This window comes from Amphibalanus amphitrite, unplaced genomic scaffold (genome assembly GCF_019059575.1).
Source record: "Amphibalanus amphitrite isolate SeventyFive unplaced genomic scaffold, NRLGWU_Aamphi_draft 000202F_arrow, whole genome shotgun sequence".
Lineage (NCBI taxonomy): Eukaryota > Metazoa > Arthropoda > Thecostraca > Balanomorpha > Balanidae > Amphibalanus > Amphibalanus amphitrite.
In genome coordinates, this window is record NW_024881697.1 from 690,824 (window position 1) to 709,205 (window position 18,382).

General features: G+C 47.5%; 1 protein-coding gene across 2 annotated transcripts in view; it reads right to left on the minus strand.

Moving 5' to 3' along the window:
- The window catches only part of LOC122384907, a 100,047-nt gene extending 85,596 nt beyond the window's left edge, over window positions 1-14,451 (minus strand). The window contains exon 1 of one of the 2 annotated variants that reach the window (XM_043372716.1): window positions 14,291-14,451. The gene's annotated coding sequence lies outside the window, so the exon portion shown is untranslated. The remainder of the gene's footprint in view (window positions 1-14,290) is intronic. The other variant, XM_043372718.1, reaches the window with a different exon arrangement.
- Window positions 14,452-18,382: the final 3,931 nt, after the last annotated feature.

An 18,382-nucleotide genomic window follows, 5' to 3' on the forward strand; every position in this document is an offset into this window, starting at 1 on the left:
TGCATTCATCTTGGCCACTTTTCAGTTGCTTGAGTTACCAAATAATGCAATTAAATGTTTTTTTTTTCATGAAAATCCTTCCTTTGTTTACCTACAGGTGGAAGATGATAAAGTAAACATCCATCCTCGCTTAACCTTGTCACCATCAAATACCCTAGTCGTACACGAGGCAACTATTTTGTTTCTCATATCGGGACTTGAGAATACGCCGGTGGCCGCTTTGCCCCAGGGTATGGGGCAAAGTGGCCAATATGCATAGGTTCAAAGTTTTGTCAATATCTTTCATATGTGAACGCCTTTGGAAATAAAACGCAGTTGAAATAGAAGGCAACTTTATAGGGATCACATTGGTATACAAAGAATCTTTCCAAATTTAAAAATCAAGGGTTGGCATCGTGAGAAGCGTTAGGGTGGCCGCTTTGCCCCACTCTCCCCTATTTCAGTATTTAGCATGAAAATCGGCCGACACGACGTCACACTGACGTGATTTTCGGCTAAACTATGGTAGCTAGAAAGTTGAAAGTTTAACACAAGGTGTCAAATTGATGCTTCTGAGGGTACCGCAAGTTTCGTGTTGTTCCGTCAAACGGTTTAGAAGATATTGCTGAAAAACATGAGGGGGGCTCTGTAGAGCCCCCCCCCCAGTCATGCGCGGGCCAACCTATCATAGGCTGTGGAAAAAGATCACTAGGTGTAAAATCGATTTACAAGAGGTACTGAAATTTTCGCGGCGATCGGCGCATTAGTTTGAGAGATAATGCGAAACGACTGGAACGGGGGGGGAATACCCCCCCCCCACCAGGGCGCGGGCTAAAAAGTTTCCACTGGGTACCCTAAGGTAAAGGTAATCTCAAGATTGTGGATACGCCGCTGGATGTTCTCTACGATATTAGACTAAGAACAGTGTAAACACGGGCGATGCAACATTTTGTAAAAATTCGATGCCCTATATTTAGAAGACCTGTGGTCAGAATGTGCAAAAAACATCAATGTAATGTTCGGGGCGACACAGGAACTCGCTCACAAATTTATAATGAAATCGCTGATGGTAAGGTGCAAAACAGCCGATTTTTGTTCGATTTGACGTGGAATGCCCCAGGGGCAACTGGCAGCCACTGCGGGACATTTGCCCCCTCCCCAGTAGCGCGGAACACCTTCAATTAAGGGGGGGGGGCATTGCCGACTTTTGGTCCCATTCTTTCCATGCAACGCCCATAGGGCTTATGTTAACCCGCGCCCCACTGGGGTCTGCGTATAACACGCCCTACTGGGGGGGGCTATGAATAGCCCCCCTCCTAACTCCGAAACTACTGGGCCGATCGTCAAAATTCAAACAGCGTCTGATAGCCCCGGAAAAACTGTCGAGCGAAACCTAATTTCATTGACCTCGAGGTCACCGATGACGTCACAGGTCAGGTCAAAGTAAAAATTATTAGCATTTTGGCTTCTTCACGTTTTGGGCTCTGGCCGCCGACTTACAAGTCAGATCAGGCTCATTTTTGGTTCACACACTCGTGAACAGATGCTCTAGATACTCTGAGGGTACCAAACTTGTAATTTGATTTTCAGGTCAAGGTCAGGTCATCACAGGTCACGAAAATATTATATCATCCGTCGGTCACGTGACACATGTTTTATGGTCCATTTAGGCCAAACATTTCGAATTTGATGTCGTCTGTGTCATTCGAGGTCATTTTGAGCCAAATTTAGCTTAGGTCAGGTCACTTTCAGGTCAAAAAAGGTCAAATTTTTAAATTAAAATTTTTCAACAAAAAGGTGGATATTGGATGCAGTTTGAGCTCAGGAACACGATGGTGCCATTTATATTGGCGTACGATGTTAAATTCGTGCTGAAAAATTGATTTGAAAAATTAATAATTGTTAATTTTTTGCAATAATGCGTATAACTTGGCCATTTTTGAAGGTATTTAGCTAAAACTTGCTAGAGTTGGTCACAATAATGCGTTCTATCACATATATTCCGGTTTTTTTTCGAAAAGTAAAAAAAAAAAAATTGAAAAAATGTAAAAATATAAATTTTGAAATTTATTATATACAATTTTCGAAAGTTTCAAAATGTCGAAAATCCGAGATAGCAGTTTGATAGCATAGTCAATTCTGAGTCCTCTCATGCAAAGAAATTGGATCTAGCTTAACCCTCGCCGGCACAGGGGGGGTTGATGCAACCCCCCCTAATATTTTTCGCGAATATCTCACGTAAAAAGCGGCCGATCGCGACGAAACTTTTAGTACCCTCGCATTGATCAATTTTACACCTACCCTGAAAATTTCATGACCCTGACCCTAATGACCTTTGACCTGTGACCTCTTTTCTGTGACCATGTTTGGCCGAAATCGCGGTTCGGCGCATGTCGGCTCGCATTAGCCGCGCGTTTGCAAGCTTTTCGTGGTTTCACACGTTCAAACATGTGATTTGACGTTGCTCCCATCCATTAGGGTGGGTGTCAAGGTCACCTGAAGGTCAGGTCAGGTCATTGACCTTTGTTGATCTCGGGTGACCTCGGTTCACTTTTTCGAGTTTTACATGTGTTTAGGCTAGTTTTTGGAGCTGAATTCGAATTTAGCAACCATTTGAACATTTACGAAGTAGTTTTGGTGCCTTCGTAACATGTTACGAAGCTGTCCGAGGCGGTTGACACCTATTACGAATACCCGTCACAACCTCAACCGGTTGACCTGACCTGACCCGACCTGGTCTAAATGCTTAAAGACATTATCTCTGATCAAAACTAACACGATATTCGTGATCAGCACCCCGGAAAACCACATAGCAGCCACACTTTACGACTTTCTAACAGGTCCCGATTTTCCCGGTTTTCGGGTCATTGACCTGACCTGGTAGGTCACCCGATGACCTAGGACCTAAAAATTGGGTATCATAGGCTTTGTCTCGTGACGGGCAGCACGTTCGTTTTTTCCGCGAAGCTCTAGCTCAATCAGGGGCCAAACGCGAGGGGGGGTCGTACCACCCCCCCCCCCCCATATGCGTTCTAGGATGGGAAAATGGCATGTGCGGGCGAGGGTTAATCCGCGCCCCGTAGGGCTACCGGCGGACCCTACCACCTGTAGTGGGGGGTTCCGTTTCGGCCCCCCTAAGATCTCGGAAATTTTCGGCCGATTTTCAAAATCAAACGGCGTTCGATAGCTCCATCGGGGAACTACCTTGTGACCAAATTTCATTGACTTAGGTCAAACCGATGACGTCACAGGTCAGGTCAAAGGTTAGATTTTCACCGTTCACAGGCATTTCAAGAAATGTGTTGTGAAATCGAGTAAATTGGCAAGTTAGTGAGAACCATCGATGTTACGTTGTTCGTCAAACACATACTTCGCTATCTGAGGTCACTGATACCAGGTCAGGTCACAGAGGTCAGGTCACTGGGGGTCACAATATGAAAGTGTCGTGCGATACATGTTTTATGGTCCATTTTACATGACAAATGCGATTATGTGGGTCAGGCAGCCTTTGGGGTCAGTTTAGACTATGTTCCGGTGAAGGCCAGGAAAAGGTCGGGTCAAGGTCAGGTCAAATTAGGTCAAATTTCAAAGTTGATATTTTTGCATAAAATGGGTATCCATTCAATGCAGCTCGTCACGGGGAGTTCAATGATGGTCTTTGTTTTGCCCTACGTGGTCCAGAATTGCCAAAAAATTGAGTTTGAGAATTTGACGTCATCATTTTTGAATAGTTTTTTCGCTATAACTTCGCCAAAAAAGGAGATATCGATCTGAAATTTGGTAGGGTAGGGTGGGGTAATTTGAACATGTGGGGCAATTTGAACATAGTATGAATAACACAAAATTAACCCTCGCCCGCACATGGGGGGGTGGTTGCCACCCCCCCCCCCCAGGTAGTCTTTCTGCTCTGCACTCAACATTTTTAGAGCTAGAAGGCTGATTTTTCGTATAGCTGCTCCTCTATCCTTTCTTGATGTCCACTGAAAATTTCAAGTTTCTGTGATTTTTTGTTTCGGAGGTATGACCTTGTTTTTTAGGTCATGTCATGACCCAAATGGCCAATTCTCAACATCTTGCGTTTGCCATGGGCCTTATGAGCTTTTGACACCCTGATTTCGGCCTTTTTTGCCAGTCTTACCTCCTACCTATCATGGAACATGTTGTTCGACGATGTACAGGGGTCAAGGTCAGGGTCAAGGTCAACCTAGGTCACCTAAGATAATTGCGTTTTAGGCAAGCTGAATTTACTTTTTTTGAAGTTTTTTGACTGCATTTTTGGTAAAAGCTTCTCAGATCATGATTTCATGTAATATGGACCCAAAAACAATCGGTGCACACATCAGTATACACACAGACACACACAGACATACAAACACATATAATTGACCTTGACCTAACTTGACCTGAAATGACCTCAGCAGCAAAATTCTGGTCGGGTAGTGTGACAAAGAGGTTCTAGCTGGCTTGGCACCAGAAAACAGCATCGTCATCGGTATTTGATAAGCAGCACACTTGATATCCAACGGTGACCCAAAACAGCAACATTTTTTAGTTTGACCTGACCTGGAAGGTCAATGACTGACCTGAGAAGGTAAAACTGGGTATCATTGGATTCGTCTCCTCCCAAACAATCTTTTTGGTCTTTACTGCTAAGCTCTATCTCCAACAGGAACGAAATGGCGCGGGGGGGGGGTGGCAACCACCCCCCCCCCATGTGCGTTCTAGGATGGGAAAATGGCATGTGCGGGCGAGGGTTATGGAAAATCCATAAGTGACGCGACAATAAGACCAATTAGGGAAATTATCGTAACTAAAAGGGCTATAATATGAACGGGGTTTAAACTTTCAGGGAATTAAGATGTTGGCTCACAATGTAAAAAATCAATTTCGCAAGTAATGTCGCGGAATGTTGCGGTTATGTAACGCTCTCCGTCCGGCGATTGCGGCTTCGCTCGGCGCTGTGGCAGGGTGCACTTGTATTTGAGCGCGGTTCGCGCGACCGCTCCGCGCGGCCACCGATGCGGGTGCCCGCGTACGTGAAACGACTGTGCTGTCACGTGATAGGCCGAGCCGAGGTCAGGGGCTCCCGCCGGACGGTGCGTCAGTTAGTTTTCAGTACTGACTCGGACACCACCTCCCGCCGATCTCTGACCGCCGCCCATCCGATAGCCAAGCCGATTGGTTTATGGTACCATGAAGGCTGGTATACTCTGCTTTTAAAAACCTGGGATTTCGCTCCGGGTTTTTAAGCACTCATTTATTGTATCGTTAATTTTATTATCGTATGTTTTTGTTTGCCCGCACGTTTGCATAGCCCGCATATGGTCTAAAGGCAATACAGACCTATTTTTGTATACATTCTTTCAGTTAAGGGGTATATCGAGAACAGCACACTGCACAGCCACACAGGTATCTTGTACCTTCTTTGCTGACGTTAACATACAGTCCACGTTCTCTCACACGCAGCGAGCCGCCGGCAACATTTGGTCCTCCGGGCCGGATGTGCTCGCAGTACTGATAAAATCAACAGGTGCTGAATAGCCAGAACCAACCAGTTCATCCAAAATGAATAAGACGGGCAGTAACGTAACTGAGATTGAACAGTTTAAACTCAAACGCACTAGGGAGCGCACAAAGGCCACAAAATTAACAAACGAGTTAAAGTCTCTATTCTCCCAAGTCCATGGAGATAGCGACAGCATCGCGCGATACGAGCTCGACTACAGTATCGAGATCGGAGAGGGCCACCTGGAAGTGCTGGAGAACCTGGAGTCGGAGCTGAAGGCGCTCGGCGTTGAAGATGAGTCGGCGCACATCGCAGACCTCCATAAGGCCATCGGTCTCGGGAAACGCCTCCTGGCGCGAACGGAGCAAGCCGAGGCCTCTCCAGTTCCATCTGCGCCTCCGGCGATGTTCAAGCCGGACATCACCGTGCCCAGGTTTAAAGGTGACCTGCTGGCCTGGCCAGAGTTCTGGGAGATTTTCGAGGCCTACGTTCACACCAACAGGGGTTACTCCTCTGTTCAGAAGCTCTGCTTCCTGCGTCAGCATCTCGATGGACTTGCAGCCCGTGCGATTCAGGGGCTACCGCTGACAGCCGATAACTACATGGTGGCTGTGGAGATCCTCAAGGGCCGGTTCGGGAAGGACGACATCCGCAAGGACCTCCTCATCACCAAGCTTCTGAACTTGCCGGCCGTCACCAGCGCGGACAACCTCAAATCTCTGAGGCGCCTGGTGGACGAGGTGACGACAGGCGTTCGCTCACTGGAAGCCATGAGGGTGTCGAACATCGGAAGCGTCCTACTTCCGGTGTTGAAGGGAAAGATTCCCGCTCCCTGGAGGCTGCAATGGGCCAGGCAAAGGCGAGGGCAACTTGCTGGAGACCAGGACAGCGAGTTCGCCGCATTTCTCCAATTTCTTCAGGCGGAGGTGGAATGTCTAGAGGAGTCAGTACAATTGACCTGCACCAAGGCGAGTGAGGATACTGGCCCACTCGCGCTGAAATCAACAACCAGTGTCCTTCATGCTCAGAGGGTGCAGGGGCAACCGTCAAGATCATGGATATGCACAGTCTGCAAGCAGTATCAACATCGTCTTGACAGGTGTGCGCGATACAAAGAGATGACCGTTGATGATCGGTGGAAGATCGTCAAGAAATCAGGAGCATGTTTCAAGTGTCTGGGTCGACATTACGTCCAAGACTGCAGGAGCGGCACGTGCAGACTGTGTCACGGCCCTCATCACACTTCACTTCATCGCGACCAGACACCAGCAGTGGCTCCAGTGCCCACCCCAACATCGGGCACCTCCCATCATCAGACTGGAGGACAGCCTGTCGCAGCATCGCCTGCTGGACAGCTGGGCCAGGATCCAGGTCAACGGGACGGCAACCGCTTCACTGACACAGAGGTCAGGAACGGTCTACAACATCAGTCAAAGCATCGCTACAGCATCCAGACCACCAGACAACCCTGCCATCTTCAGGAGGCAGTACTTGTCGAAGGACACGGTCCAAAGAATGATCGGACGCTGAGAGTGCCGCTGAATGAAGGATCCGACGCGCCCTACAACAAGAGCTCAGTGGCCGAGGAACCGGATCTCTCGGTGATAGGCTCCGGCACAATCGAGTGTGCCGGGTTCCAGGGGCGAGCCGAGGAACCACAACATCCCTCACAGCAAGGTCTCCAACAGAAGCAAAAGTGTGATCTGGACACACCCCGAAGCCCGCCAACTGATGAGGCCCCTTCTCAGGAACCACACCCGGTGATGCAGCCACCGGAACTGGAGCTGCCACCGTCCGAAGGGCCGACAATCTCTTCCAGGTCGTGGAAACGGCGTCGCAAGGCCCTCCACAGAGCGGCAGCCACGAATGACGGGCCACCGGCAAAGGCATCACGTCTGCATGGTGGGGAGGTCATCAGGCCGCAGCCTACCGGTAACCTGATGGCGGTCAGTGAAGCTGTGCGGCCGCCGGAGCGCCAGTGCCGTCTATAGCCTCCCCAGCCTCCAACGCCGCCGATGACTCTGGACCGAACACCATCCCAGCCAAGGAGAGTGACGTGCTGCTCGACATGTTGGCCGTGGAGTCTCGAGGGTGTGCAGTACCCAAAGAGGAGATTCTGCCACTGCTGTACAGGCCCTTCAGATGGCACCTGCCACGAATGCTGAACAGGGCTGGAGAAATGATTTCAGAGGTGGGGGGGACTAGGCCTCGAGGGGCCCTCAAGGAAAAGGGCCCCAAGTGTCTCAAAGGGCCCAAAATCATATTACCTTCCAAGGGCGGATCTAGGGAAACGTTTGGGAGGGGGTCACAAGTCGGCCGACATGCCGGGTCTGATGGATGAATTCTGACGCCCGGGGGGGGGGGGGGGGTAGGGAGCGAGTATGTCGAGATCAAATGACATTTGATCTTCGTCGTTTCTAAGATGAAGTTTTATCGTTATTAGTCACTCGGCTTAGTAGTTTTAGTTAGTGAAACCCACCTATACAGGGGCGTCGCTACGGATTTTTTACTGGGGGGGGATCGACGTACTTAAAAACCCAGAAGTAGATATAGTTACCTCACTTTTAGCCTAATGCAATAGTAGCATATAGTCATGATCTCTCTTATTGATCTGTTTATGAATCGGCGGCGCGAAGCGCCGCAAAAATTTGCAAAAAAAAGTAAAAACACAGCTCTAAAACACAAACATTACAACCCTTATAGCATGCTAGTACAAACAGGAGTTCCTTCACAGTACACATATGAATTCCGATTCAATTTGACACGGTTGATGTTATTACAGTCACGATCTCTCTGATTGATTGGTGTATGGCGCCGAGAAAATTTGCAAAAGCATTTGTCAAAACACAGCTTCAAAACACAATTTTTACCACCCTTTGAGCATGGCAGTACAAACTGGAGTTCCTTCACAGTTACACATATGAGTTCTAATTCAATTTGTCACGGTTGGTTGGTGTAATTACAGTCATGATTTCGTATTGACCTGTACGTACATGAATCGGCGGCGCGAAGCGCCGCGAAAAATTTGCAAAAAGATTTGTCAAAACACAGAGGGGGGCGGCCTCCTCTCTACAGAGGACCACCTCTCTACTGCGGGCCTCCTCTTTTCGCAAGGCCTCTTAACTGCAGAAGGCCTCCTCTCTACAGAGGTCTTCCTCTCTACCGAGGGTCTCTCCCTTTCAGAGGGCCTCCTTTACAGAGGGCCTCCTCTCTACAGAGGACCTCATCTCTGCAAAGGGCCTCCTCTCTTCAGAGGGCCTCCTCTCCACTGAGGCGCGAGTCCTCCTCTCTACAGAGGGCCTCCTCTCTACTGAGGAAGTCCTCCTCTCTACAGAGGGCCTCCTCTCTACAGCGGGTCTCCTCTCTACAGCGGGTCTCCTCTCTTCAGAGGGCCTTCTGCTTTCAGGCGGTCTCCTTTCCACAGAGGGCCTCCTCTCTATACAGGGCCTCCTCTCTGCATAGAGCCTTCTCCTCTCTACGGGGGGCCTCCTCTCTACAGAGGGCCTCCTACCTACTGAGGGCCTCCTCTCTACTGAGGAGTCAGAGGGGCCCTAGCGGTCAGACACAGGCACTAGCGGGCGGTTATTCAGGAAGTAAGAAGGAAGGAAAAGGAGGCCTCAGGAAGTAAGAAGGACCCTAGCTGTCAGGCTGGTCAGAGGGCCCTGAATGTCCTGACGTGATTTTTTGGATTCCCGTGAATTTCTTACGCCTCCGACGTGATTTTGGCCCCCGTGGGCCTTCGGCGCCCCACGGGGGCCTCCTGAAACCCCAATGGGGGGCGCCCCGTCCCCCCTTGGGTACGTCCCTGGGGCCCACGCCGGTCTCCGAAGGTCCAAATTGCCTCTTGAGTCTCATACTGTCCAGTGGCCCGATGGCCTTATGATGGCCTTTGAGGTTTCTCACCGGCTTCAGAGGGCTCACATCGACCTATGAGGATCCCGCGCTGGCCTCCGAGGGCGCAAAATGTAAGAAGGTAAGCATGCCGCGTAAGTAATGCATAAGTATTCCGGCATCTGAGGGACTCCGACTGCTTTTTGGGTGCCTACCGCCTCATACCGGTGAAATGAGGGTCCCTGACACCCTACTTGTCTCTGAAGGTCCCATTTCGACATTCGAGATCCTTATTTTGGGTCACAGCAGAGGCCCATGCAGTTCCCTTAAGGCCCAATGCCGACAGTCATTTAGCCGCTTCTGATGGCCCCACGTCCTCTTTTGAAGGCACCTCAGGGTTCACCATAGGCCTGCCAGGGGCACCACCGGCCTCGCAGGGGCACCTTGGGCTGTCAGGGGCACCACAGTCCTGTCAGGGCCCAGGGGCCCCAGCGACCTAGCAGGGGCACCACAGGCCCGCCAGGGCTACCACAGTCCGGCCAGGGGCACCACAGGCCTGCCAGGGCCCAGGGGCACTAAAAATAAAATAAACAATATAAAAAACAAAGATGGAAACACCGCATCACCAAAATTAAGTGGCCGAAATCCGTTGAGTTTTTAATTTTGGGTATAGGTAGGGGCACCATAAATTAAATTCATGACCATCCCTTGGAGTTTTCCTGTATCATCCCCTGGTGCTCGCACGGTTGAGACAAAAACGAGTGAGATTCTGGCCTTCAATACGCCTTTTCACGCAACACGATCCAGACAAAAACAAAGGTATTAGCTCAGATGTGTTTGATAGGTGATTTTGAGCATGCAAGACGGCGTCTATAACGCATTTAGGTATTCGGCTTTTGGAGGGGGGTCAACTGACCCTCTCAGACCATTTGGGGGTCATGACCCCGTGCCCCCCCCCCCCAGGATCCGCCACTGAATTATTCATGTGTTGCTGTACATAGGAGGTATGTGAAAGGAAAGTATGTCTAGCAAACACCTGTCAAATTTTCAACAGGTCCACTACTGGACCTGGACCACATGGACTCAATGAGGGCCCATGGCTCTCTGATGGTTCACGGTCACCACGGAACTATTAAGGGCCCACTAGCTTGTGGTGGACTACGACTCGTTGAGATCTACTTACTGATATAGGGCTCCGATGCTTGGAATGGGAGATTTAAAACACTACATAATACAGGCCAAAATGGCTGATTACTTTTTTAAACATAAGTCAGAAGGGCCCACTTTCGTTATATATTAGGTCCCCCCAGGTCCCCCCTAGGAAATGGAATTAATGGGGCCCGGGGGGGACGGTCCCCCTCAGTCCCCCCCGGTTTCTCCGGCCCTGATGCTGAACCCCATGATGTTCCCCTACATTGTTTTGCACATCACCAAGTGAGACGATAAAGTAATGATTGTTTTTCAACCACCCGTGAGCCAGTACACTGTTTCTGTGTCCCCTTTCATTGCCCTTTAGCAACCAGTTTATGCGTTGGTTTAACGCTCACATTACGTCACATTTTGTCGACAGAGATGCCTGATTTCCTTTCCCGGTCGGAGCATGAGGAGGTCGCTCGCTGACTCCGGTGCCGGGCTGCTGAGATGGTAGAGTCCGAGCTGAGCGATTCGGCCGCCACCCGCACCGCTCGCCGGTCATTCGTCGTCCACTGGACGCCTCCATCGGTGCAGCTCGAGGCTTCCACCGAGGCTGAGTGGTGACACGATCACCAGCCGGCGCTGGTGCTGCGCGACTGGTCGCGTTTTGGTCATTCTGAGACCTAATCACGCTCCGTCAAGTGAGCGTCGCGAGTGATCGAACGAGTGCCGGACAGTGGTGTGCGAGGAGTGTCAGATTTTGGTTTCGTGTCGAGCGACGTGTCTTTGTGTTGTGTTTCGGGAGTTCGAAAATCGCAGAAGCCTGCGATTTTCGGATGGGGAGAATGTCGCGGAATGTTGCGGTTATGTAACGCTCTCCGTCCGGCGATTGCGGCTTCGCTCGGCGCTGTGGCAGGGTGCACTTGTATTTGAGCGCGGTTCGCGCGACCGCTCCGCGCGGCCACCGATGCGGGTGCCCGCGTACGTGAAACGACTGTGCTGTCACGTGATAGGCCGAGCCGAGGTCAGGGGCTCCCGCCGGACGGTGCGTCAGTTAGTTTTCAGTACTGACTCGGACACCACCTCCCGCCGATCTCTGACCGCCGCCCATCCGATAGCCAAGCCGATTGGTTTATGGTACCATGAAGGCTGGTATACTCTGCTTTTAAAAACCTGGGATTTCGCTCCGGGTTTTTAAGCACTCATTTATTGTATCGTTAATTTTATTATCGTATGTTTTTGTTTGCCCGCACGTTTGCATAGCCCGCATATGGTCTAAAGGCAATACAGACCTATTTTGCATACATTCTTTCCGTTAAGGGGTATAACAAGAACCGACACACGGGTATTTTGTACCTTCTTTGCTGACGTTAAAGATACAGTCCACGTTCTCTCACACGCAGCGAGCCGCCGGCAACATTTGGTCCTCCGGGCCGGATAATGTTGCCGGCGGCTCGCTGCGTGTGAGAGAACGTGGACTGTATGTTAACGTCAGCAAAGAAGGTACAAGATACCTGTGTGGCTGTGCAGTGTGCTGTTCTCGATATACCCCTTAACTGAAAGAATGTATACAAAAATAGGTCTGTATTGCCTTTAGACCATATGCGGGCTATGCAAACGTGCGGGCAAACAAAAACATACGATAATAAAATTAACGATACAATAAATGAGTGCTTAAAAACCCGGAGCGAAATCCCAGGTTTTTAAAAGCAGAGTATACCAGCCTTCATGGTACCATAAACCAATCGGCTTGGCTATCGGATGGGCGGCGGTCAGAGATCGGCGGGAGGTGGTGTCCGAGTCAGTACTGAAAACTAACTGACGCACCGTCCGGCGGGAGCCCCTGACCTCGGCTCGGCCTATCACGTGACAGCACACTCGTTTCACGTACGCGGGCACCCGCATCGGTGGCCGCGCGGAGCGGTCGCGCGAACCGCGCTCAAATACAAGTGCACCCTGCCACAGCGCCGAGCGAAGCCGCAATCGCCGGACGGAGAGCGTTACATAACCGCAACATTCCGCGACAAGTAAAAACGCCTAACAACACGTCATTGCAACTTTATTGCAGCGCAAAATATTACATTGCTAGCACTTTATACGCAACGGCTTTTGTTGTACAATGAACTATAAAGTGTTTTCAACCCAAAAAATTGGCTTTTGAAACCTGTGTTAAAATATGGCAAAATAACTTTTAGCGTGGGGTAATTTGAACATAGTGTGAGGATTTCAATAAAGACAGATATAACTCCGAAAAAAAACAACGTTCCTAGTTTTTTTGCCAATATCTTCGACACAAAGCAGCAGCAGCTATGTGATGCCAGTCTCAGAAAATGTGTGTCTAATTTCCGTCTTATGTCCGGCATTTACGTTGAATTTCCGTCCAAAAAATTTAAGTCAGCCATGTGTCCAAATATGTCCGAAAATTACGTATTGATCAGCATCCAAAGCTGTCATTTAAATTGTTTATATTGTAGTTTTACCAGCTGAAAAGTGTTCATTATATTGAGAGCTTAACTAAGCTTTCCATTCGCCGATCAATGCTTGCACGATTACTTCATAAAGATGCTGAAGTGTAGTAAGCCATCGTCCAATGTTGTCCAGTCCAACCTTTGTCCAACCAATTCAAATTGGACATTGGACAAAATCAGAACTCCTAATGTCCAGGTTCCGATTGGCACCACTATAACAGATGAAGCAAGGTTGGGAGTTTTTATTGAACGGAAATGACAGACGTTCTGTTAACTGGAGAGAGGCGACTTCTGTCAACTGACCGGTGTGCAGCATGCAGATATTGATACTCTGCAAGTGTTATGCTTGTTGTTTTGTTGATTTTTCAAATGAAAGTATGTTTAGAATTGTTCTGCCAATTTATTTATGCATCAAACAACATCGGTGTTGGCGAGATTATCGTTTTTATGGCACGTAAAGGCAGTATGTTCAAATTACCCCACGGTGGCGCAATCTGAACACACCGTGATTTGGTGGAGAAGTGAGGCTATGCTACCCAAGGTATGCTCGGCTCGTCCAAAAATGAGGTTTGCATGGTGAAAGGAAGTGACATTTGCGCTACTGAAACAGTTTTTCTTCATCCAGGGTGGAGCTGGAATTTGGTACGACGGAGAAGACGTAAAAATATGTTCAAATTACCCCACCCTACCCTATGTAGATAGAAGACGGTAGGTACTATCACATATATTCCGTTTTATCGAAAATCAAAAAGTCTTTTGGATTTTTTTGCTAAAATATCCAAAAAATTGCATTTTCAATTTTTGGGGGTCAAAACTCAAAAATTTAAAAATCCGAGATAGCAGTTTTGTAGTTCTGTCCATTCTACACCTTTTATATTTTGATCATTTTTCTGCATCTTCAAAGCTGTAGGCCTGACAGCTCTTCTCACGAAGGTCTTTTTTCGGTCGAAAATGGCAGAACATGACGTCATTCTGACGTCATTTGTGGCCAACCTATCATAGCCTCTGGAAAAAATGGTCACAATGTATAACATTGATGCCCGGAGGGGTCCTGAAAGTTTAATGGCGATATCTCCAGGCGTTTAGGAGATATCGACGGAAAAGGACAGGGGGGCCGTTTCGGCCCCCCTTGCGGGGCGCGGGTTAATGCATGTTGAAATTGATATAAGCACAGACATCCAAACACTCAGACGGGTACCTAGCACACAGAGAAGACACACAAAGAATCACAGAATCACATACAAACCGTTACAAAAAACACATATTGTCTGACTATAGACACAGACGCACAAAACACACTCAACAACAGACACAGGGACACACAGACCCCCCCCCCCACACACACACACACACACGGGTCGGCCCGGCTCACCTGATATTCGCCGCCTCCGCCGTGGTCGGCTCCGGTGGACAGAGCTCAGTACCGTCCACACACTGTTGGACCACCCGCTCTGTCCACTAACCCGGCCGGTGGACGCAGTGCAGCCCGTGCTCCTCCGTCGGCCTTTGTCCCGGTCTGGACCGCTGCAACTGCGCAGTACGTAATTACCCCGGGGCGGGGCGCCGCTGAGTCATGGTACCGGTTAGCGCCGACCTCGGGCCGCTGGGCGACTGCAGCGCCCCTACCGGTCACCGGCGTCGTACTTTAACTAATGGGGAGCCGGGGCGTTCATGGAACACTGTTGATGTAAGTGGACTGTTGCCTCGTAAAGGCTAGTCAGCAACAACAACAAAATAAAATGGGAACTCTCTACATTCGTCAAGTACTTGGATGTCCGGGTTCCAATGGGCCTTGTCCCGTAGCGAGGAGACTCTAGCGTGTCCAGTGAGCCGGCGGCGCGGCGTTCCAGACTGATGACGTCAGCGGAAGGCCACCATGGATTCGTGATAACACGGGCCGGATGGCGGTGCAGCAGCCCCCCCCCCCCTCCCCCCTCCCCGGCCGTCTGGAACTCGCCCATCCCTCCGGACACCCCGTGCAGCTCGGCAATATAAACCATAGTGAGCAGCAGACATGTGCAGGGATGGAAGAGGCGAATCTATGATCTCAGTGGATATCTCGACAAGTTGGAGGGGTTGGACCTACATCTCATCCCTCGCCCGGTCAGGGGTTGGGGAGGGGGAGATTGATCAAATCCTCGATCTGTTTTCACAGATAGCGTGCGCCGCAAAATTCTGCATACCGTCTGGTGCATCCTATTGACATATTCTCTGAACATTAGTCACGTCCCATCAGTTTAGGTCAGGTCAAAAGGTAAACACCTGGAACAATGCCAGTATAAAATTTTATTTTACTAGTTTTGTTACAACAAAATCACAAAGCCCTTTTCGTTAATAGCGTAGGCACCATGGCACATAGCGTCACCAAATTTCAGACACTGCGTGGGCATTCATTTGTCACGTGTACTGGGAGTCTGGAGTTTCAGTGACCTCAGGTCAGGTCACCAGGTCATAAAAACGATACCTTGTCAAAATGACACCGAAAATACACTATTTTTTCAATGAAATCGGGAGCTGTGCATCGATTTGATTCAGACTTGCAGGATATGCTAAGCTCACAGGGTGCAGCATAATACGCAGATATATTTTTAATACAGTTGACCTGAGTTCATCAAGAGGTCATGAAAAATTATAAGACAATTTATCCAAATTACTCCAACTATACCTAAAACACATAACAGATTTGGGTGTCATGTCAACGTTTTTTTTTTTTTTTTTGTTGGAATACCTTTGTTTACATCAATATATGATTAAAATTAAATTTACATGCTGCAAAAACGTTTGGGTTTGGTCAACTGGTGTCAAATGGGGCCAAGCTATGTGTTTACTAAAAAAATATACATATTGAGGTTAGAGTTTCACAAATGGTGTCATTGTGTTCCTTGTAATCAGCCTAGTCGAAAGATGTGCGATATGATGCATTTGGATGAACTTCCAAACAGGGTTGTATACCAATCAAGTCGATTGAATTGATTGATTTGTTTCAACGCGTATTTTGAGTTGATTGGATTGAGTCGATTGACTTTTCGAGATGACTGGTTGACTGACTCGTTTGACTTTAGCGACTGGTTGACTGATTTGATTCCCGAAAATTAGAGTGACTCGTATGATTGAGTCGATTGAATGGAAATTTCAAATAAGTTTTAGTTGACGAAAAATAATGACACCAATTGATGACATCAAAGATCACAAAACTACACTGAAAACTGCTTGTCATCACAACTGCAATATGGGGTAGATGGCCAAATAAAGAACAGGGCCTAAACATGAACAGCCAACTTTGACTTTCAACTGCAATAACTGCTCCGATCCTGGTGATAGAACCTGGCGATGCACCTACCTACCTTTCTGCACTCAGCAGGAAACGTTTTTTTTTTTAATCCAGATGATAAAGTGCAAGGCCCTATATACTAATAAAGTGTGATTAATTAATAATTCACATCTCCACATCTCCTCAGAAACAACCCACTGAACTCTATAAATATCTGAAACCCCTACAAAAATAACTGAAACAAAAGCGCCGTTTTCGTCTCGCTAATTACGTTTACGTGCCTAATTAATAGCTAATTTGCTGCATTGTTTAATTTGCAGCAGAACGTTTGTTGATCATTTTCTCCTGAGAGCCTAAGCATAACATTTTTAATATATTTCATTTTCCTTAAAATATTTTACCGAATATTATTAAGTGGTTTTATATCAAATGAAATAATAATGAAAACGAATTTGGTGTTGAACAACCGATTTATTTTATGATGATCTACCATACTACATGATAATCAATGACGTCATCTTACCAAAATATCAGAAGACGTAGAATAAGGATTTATAAAAGCTTAGCATACTTATTACTTATTGGCAAAACGTTTTCATTATGTTCCTACTTCCTTTGTCCTTAACTTACCCTGTGGTTCCAGAGTCCCTGTCCTCTCCATTTCCTTTTAAATATATTTTTAATCCTCATCCCTATCCCCCAGTCCTAATAGTTTCAAATTGTATTGCAATGAAATGTTTTGAATTCCTCACATAGGAACCTAACATCAACATTGACATGCCACGTCCAGAGTCGTGGACAGCTAAATACTTCAAATCTCTTCCTTCCCAATCTGACAACATCCCACGTCTCAAATGCACATTGGGTGGAAATATTTTTCAGGCTGCCCGTCAGTCTCTGTCTAACCGAAACCGTCACATGCACAATGCAGGTAAGATATTTATTTCTATTTCCCTATGGTTAATATGTTATTGATGCATGTTATCCATTAAAATAAACATGGTGCAGGGTAAATGGCCAAATCACGAACACTGCCAAAATCCGAGCAGCCAACTTTCAACTGCAATATCTGATATTTAGTGTAAATGGAGTTGGAATATGGCCAAAATTAAATTGACAACTTTTAGGTGAAAGGTGGTGATTTGGGTTAAGGGGCGAGTCAACTACTGGGTTATTTTGCACCCATTAAATGAAACTTCTGCTCAAATTCTACCCATTGAACCTCAATATCATGATCCACCTGTCGATCACTAGGTATCCTTCCTTATTACATAGAAACTTTGAATGGCATGGCAATTTATAATTTTAAATGACAATATTTTAATGTTTCTTCTGTAGGTAGGTAGGTAGGTAGGTACACCCGACTGCTATGGACACTTTTCCAAGTTGGTGGGGCAAAAAACCTAATGTATGTCTTGGTTTGAGTCGTTTGATTGAGTTGATTGATTCCTTTCATTGTCGCGTTTGAGTCGATTGAATCAATTCCCGAAAACTGCTCTGACTTGATTGATTTGATTGGTTTCCCAGATTTGTCGTGATTGAATTGATTGCTATTGATTGAGTCGTATACAACCCTGCTTCCAAATGCATCATATCGGATGAAACTTATTTTTGAAATTTATATGATTTTTTTTTCTTAAAATTTGGATGAATTTTATTAACTTGTTCGGTTCACCTAAACTGTCTAGAAAATGTATCATTCGATGCGCATTGACTTGCTGAGCTTGCTGGTATGCTATTTCCTCTACCATTGCTAAATAAAAAATGCGCAAAAAACTTAGGCTGTTTTAGCTATTTTCAACATGTATAACCCCATAGCCCATTCCCTTACTATTGACCTAGGGTTACCAAAGTTGCACAGGAGTGACATTTTTATTGGTCCACCTACCCTTTAATTAACCCTATTAGTGGCAGGGGGGGTTGTTTTTATCCACCCCTCAGGTTTTTCGGGAATATCTCCGAAACCGCTGAAGCTACGATGCTGAAATTTTCTGACTTTTCCTAAAACTAAATTGGGCACATTCCCTGAAAATTTCAAGTTCATAACTTTACCAGGGGCGGCTCCAGAGCACTGGGAATTGGGGGGTCCTATTCGTGAAGCGAGTCATTTGGGCGAAGATCACGATGCTGCACCAGTTTTACGAACAGTGAATGAAAGGTATCATGTGATAACATATACAAAGTTATTGTGCA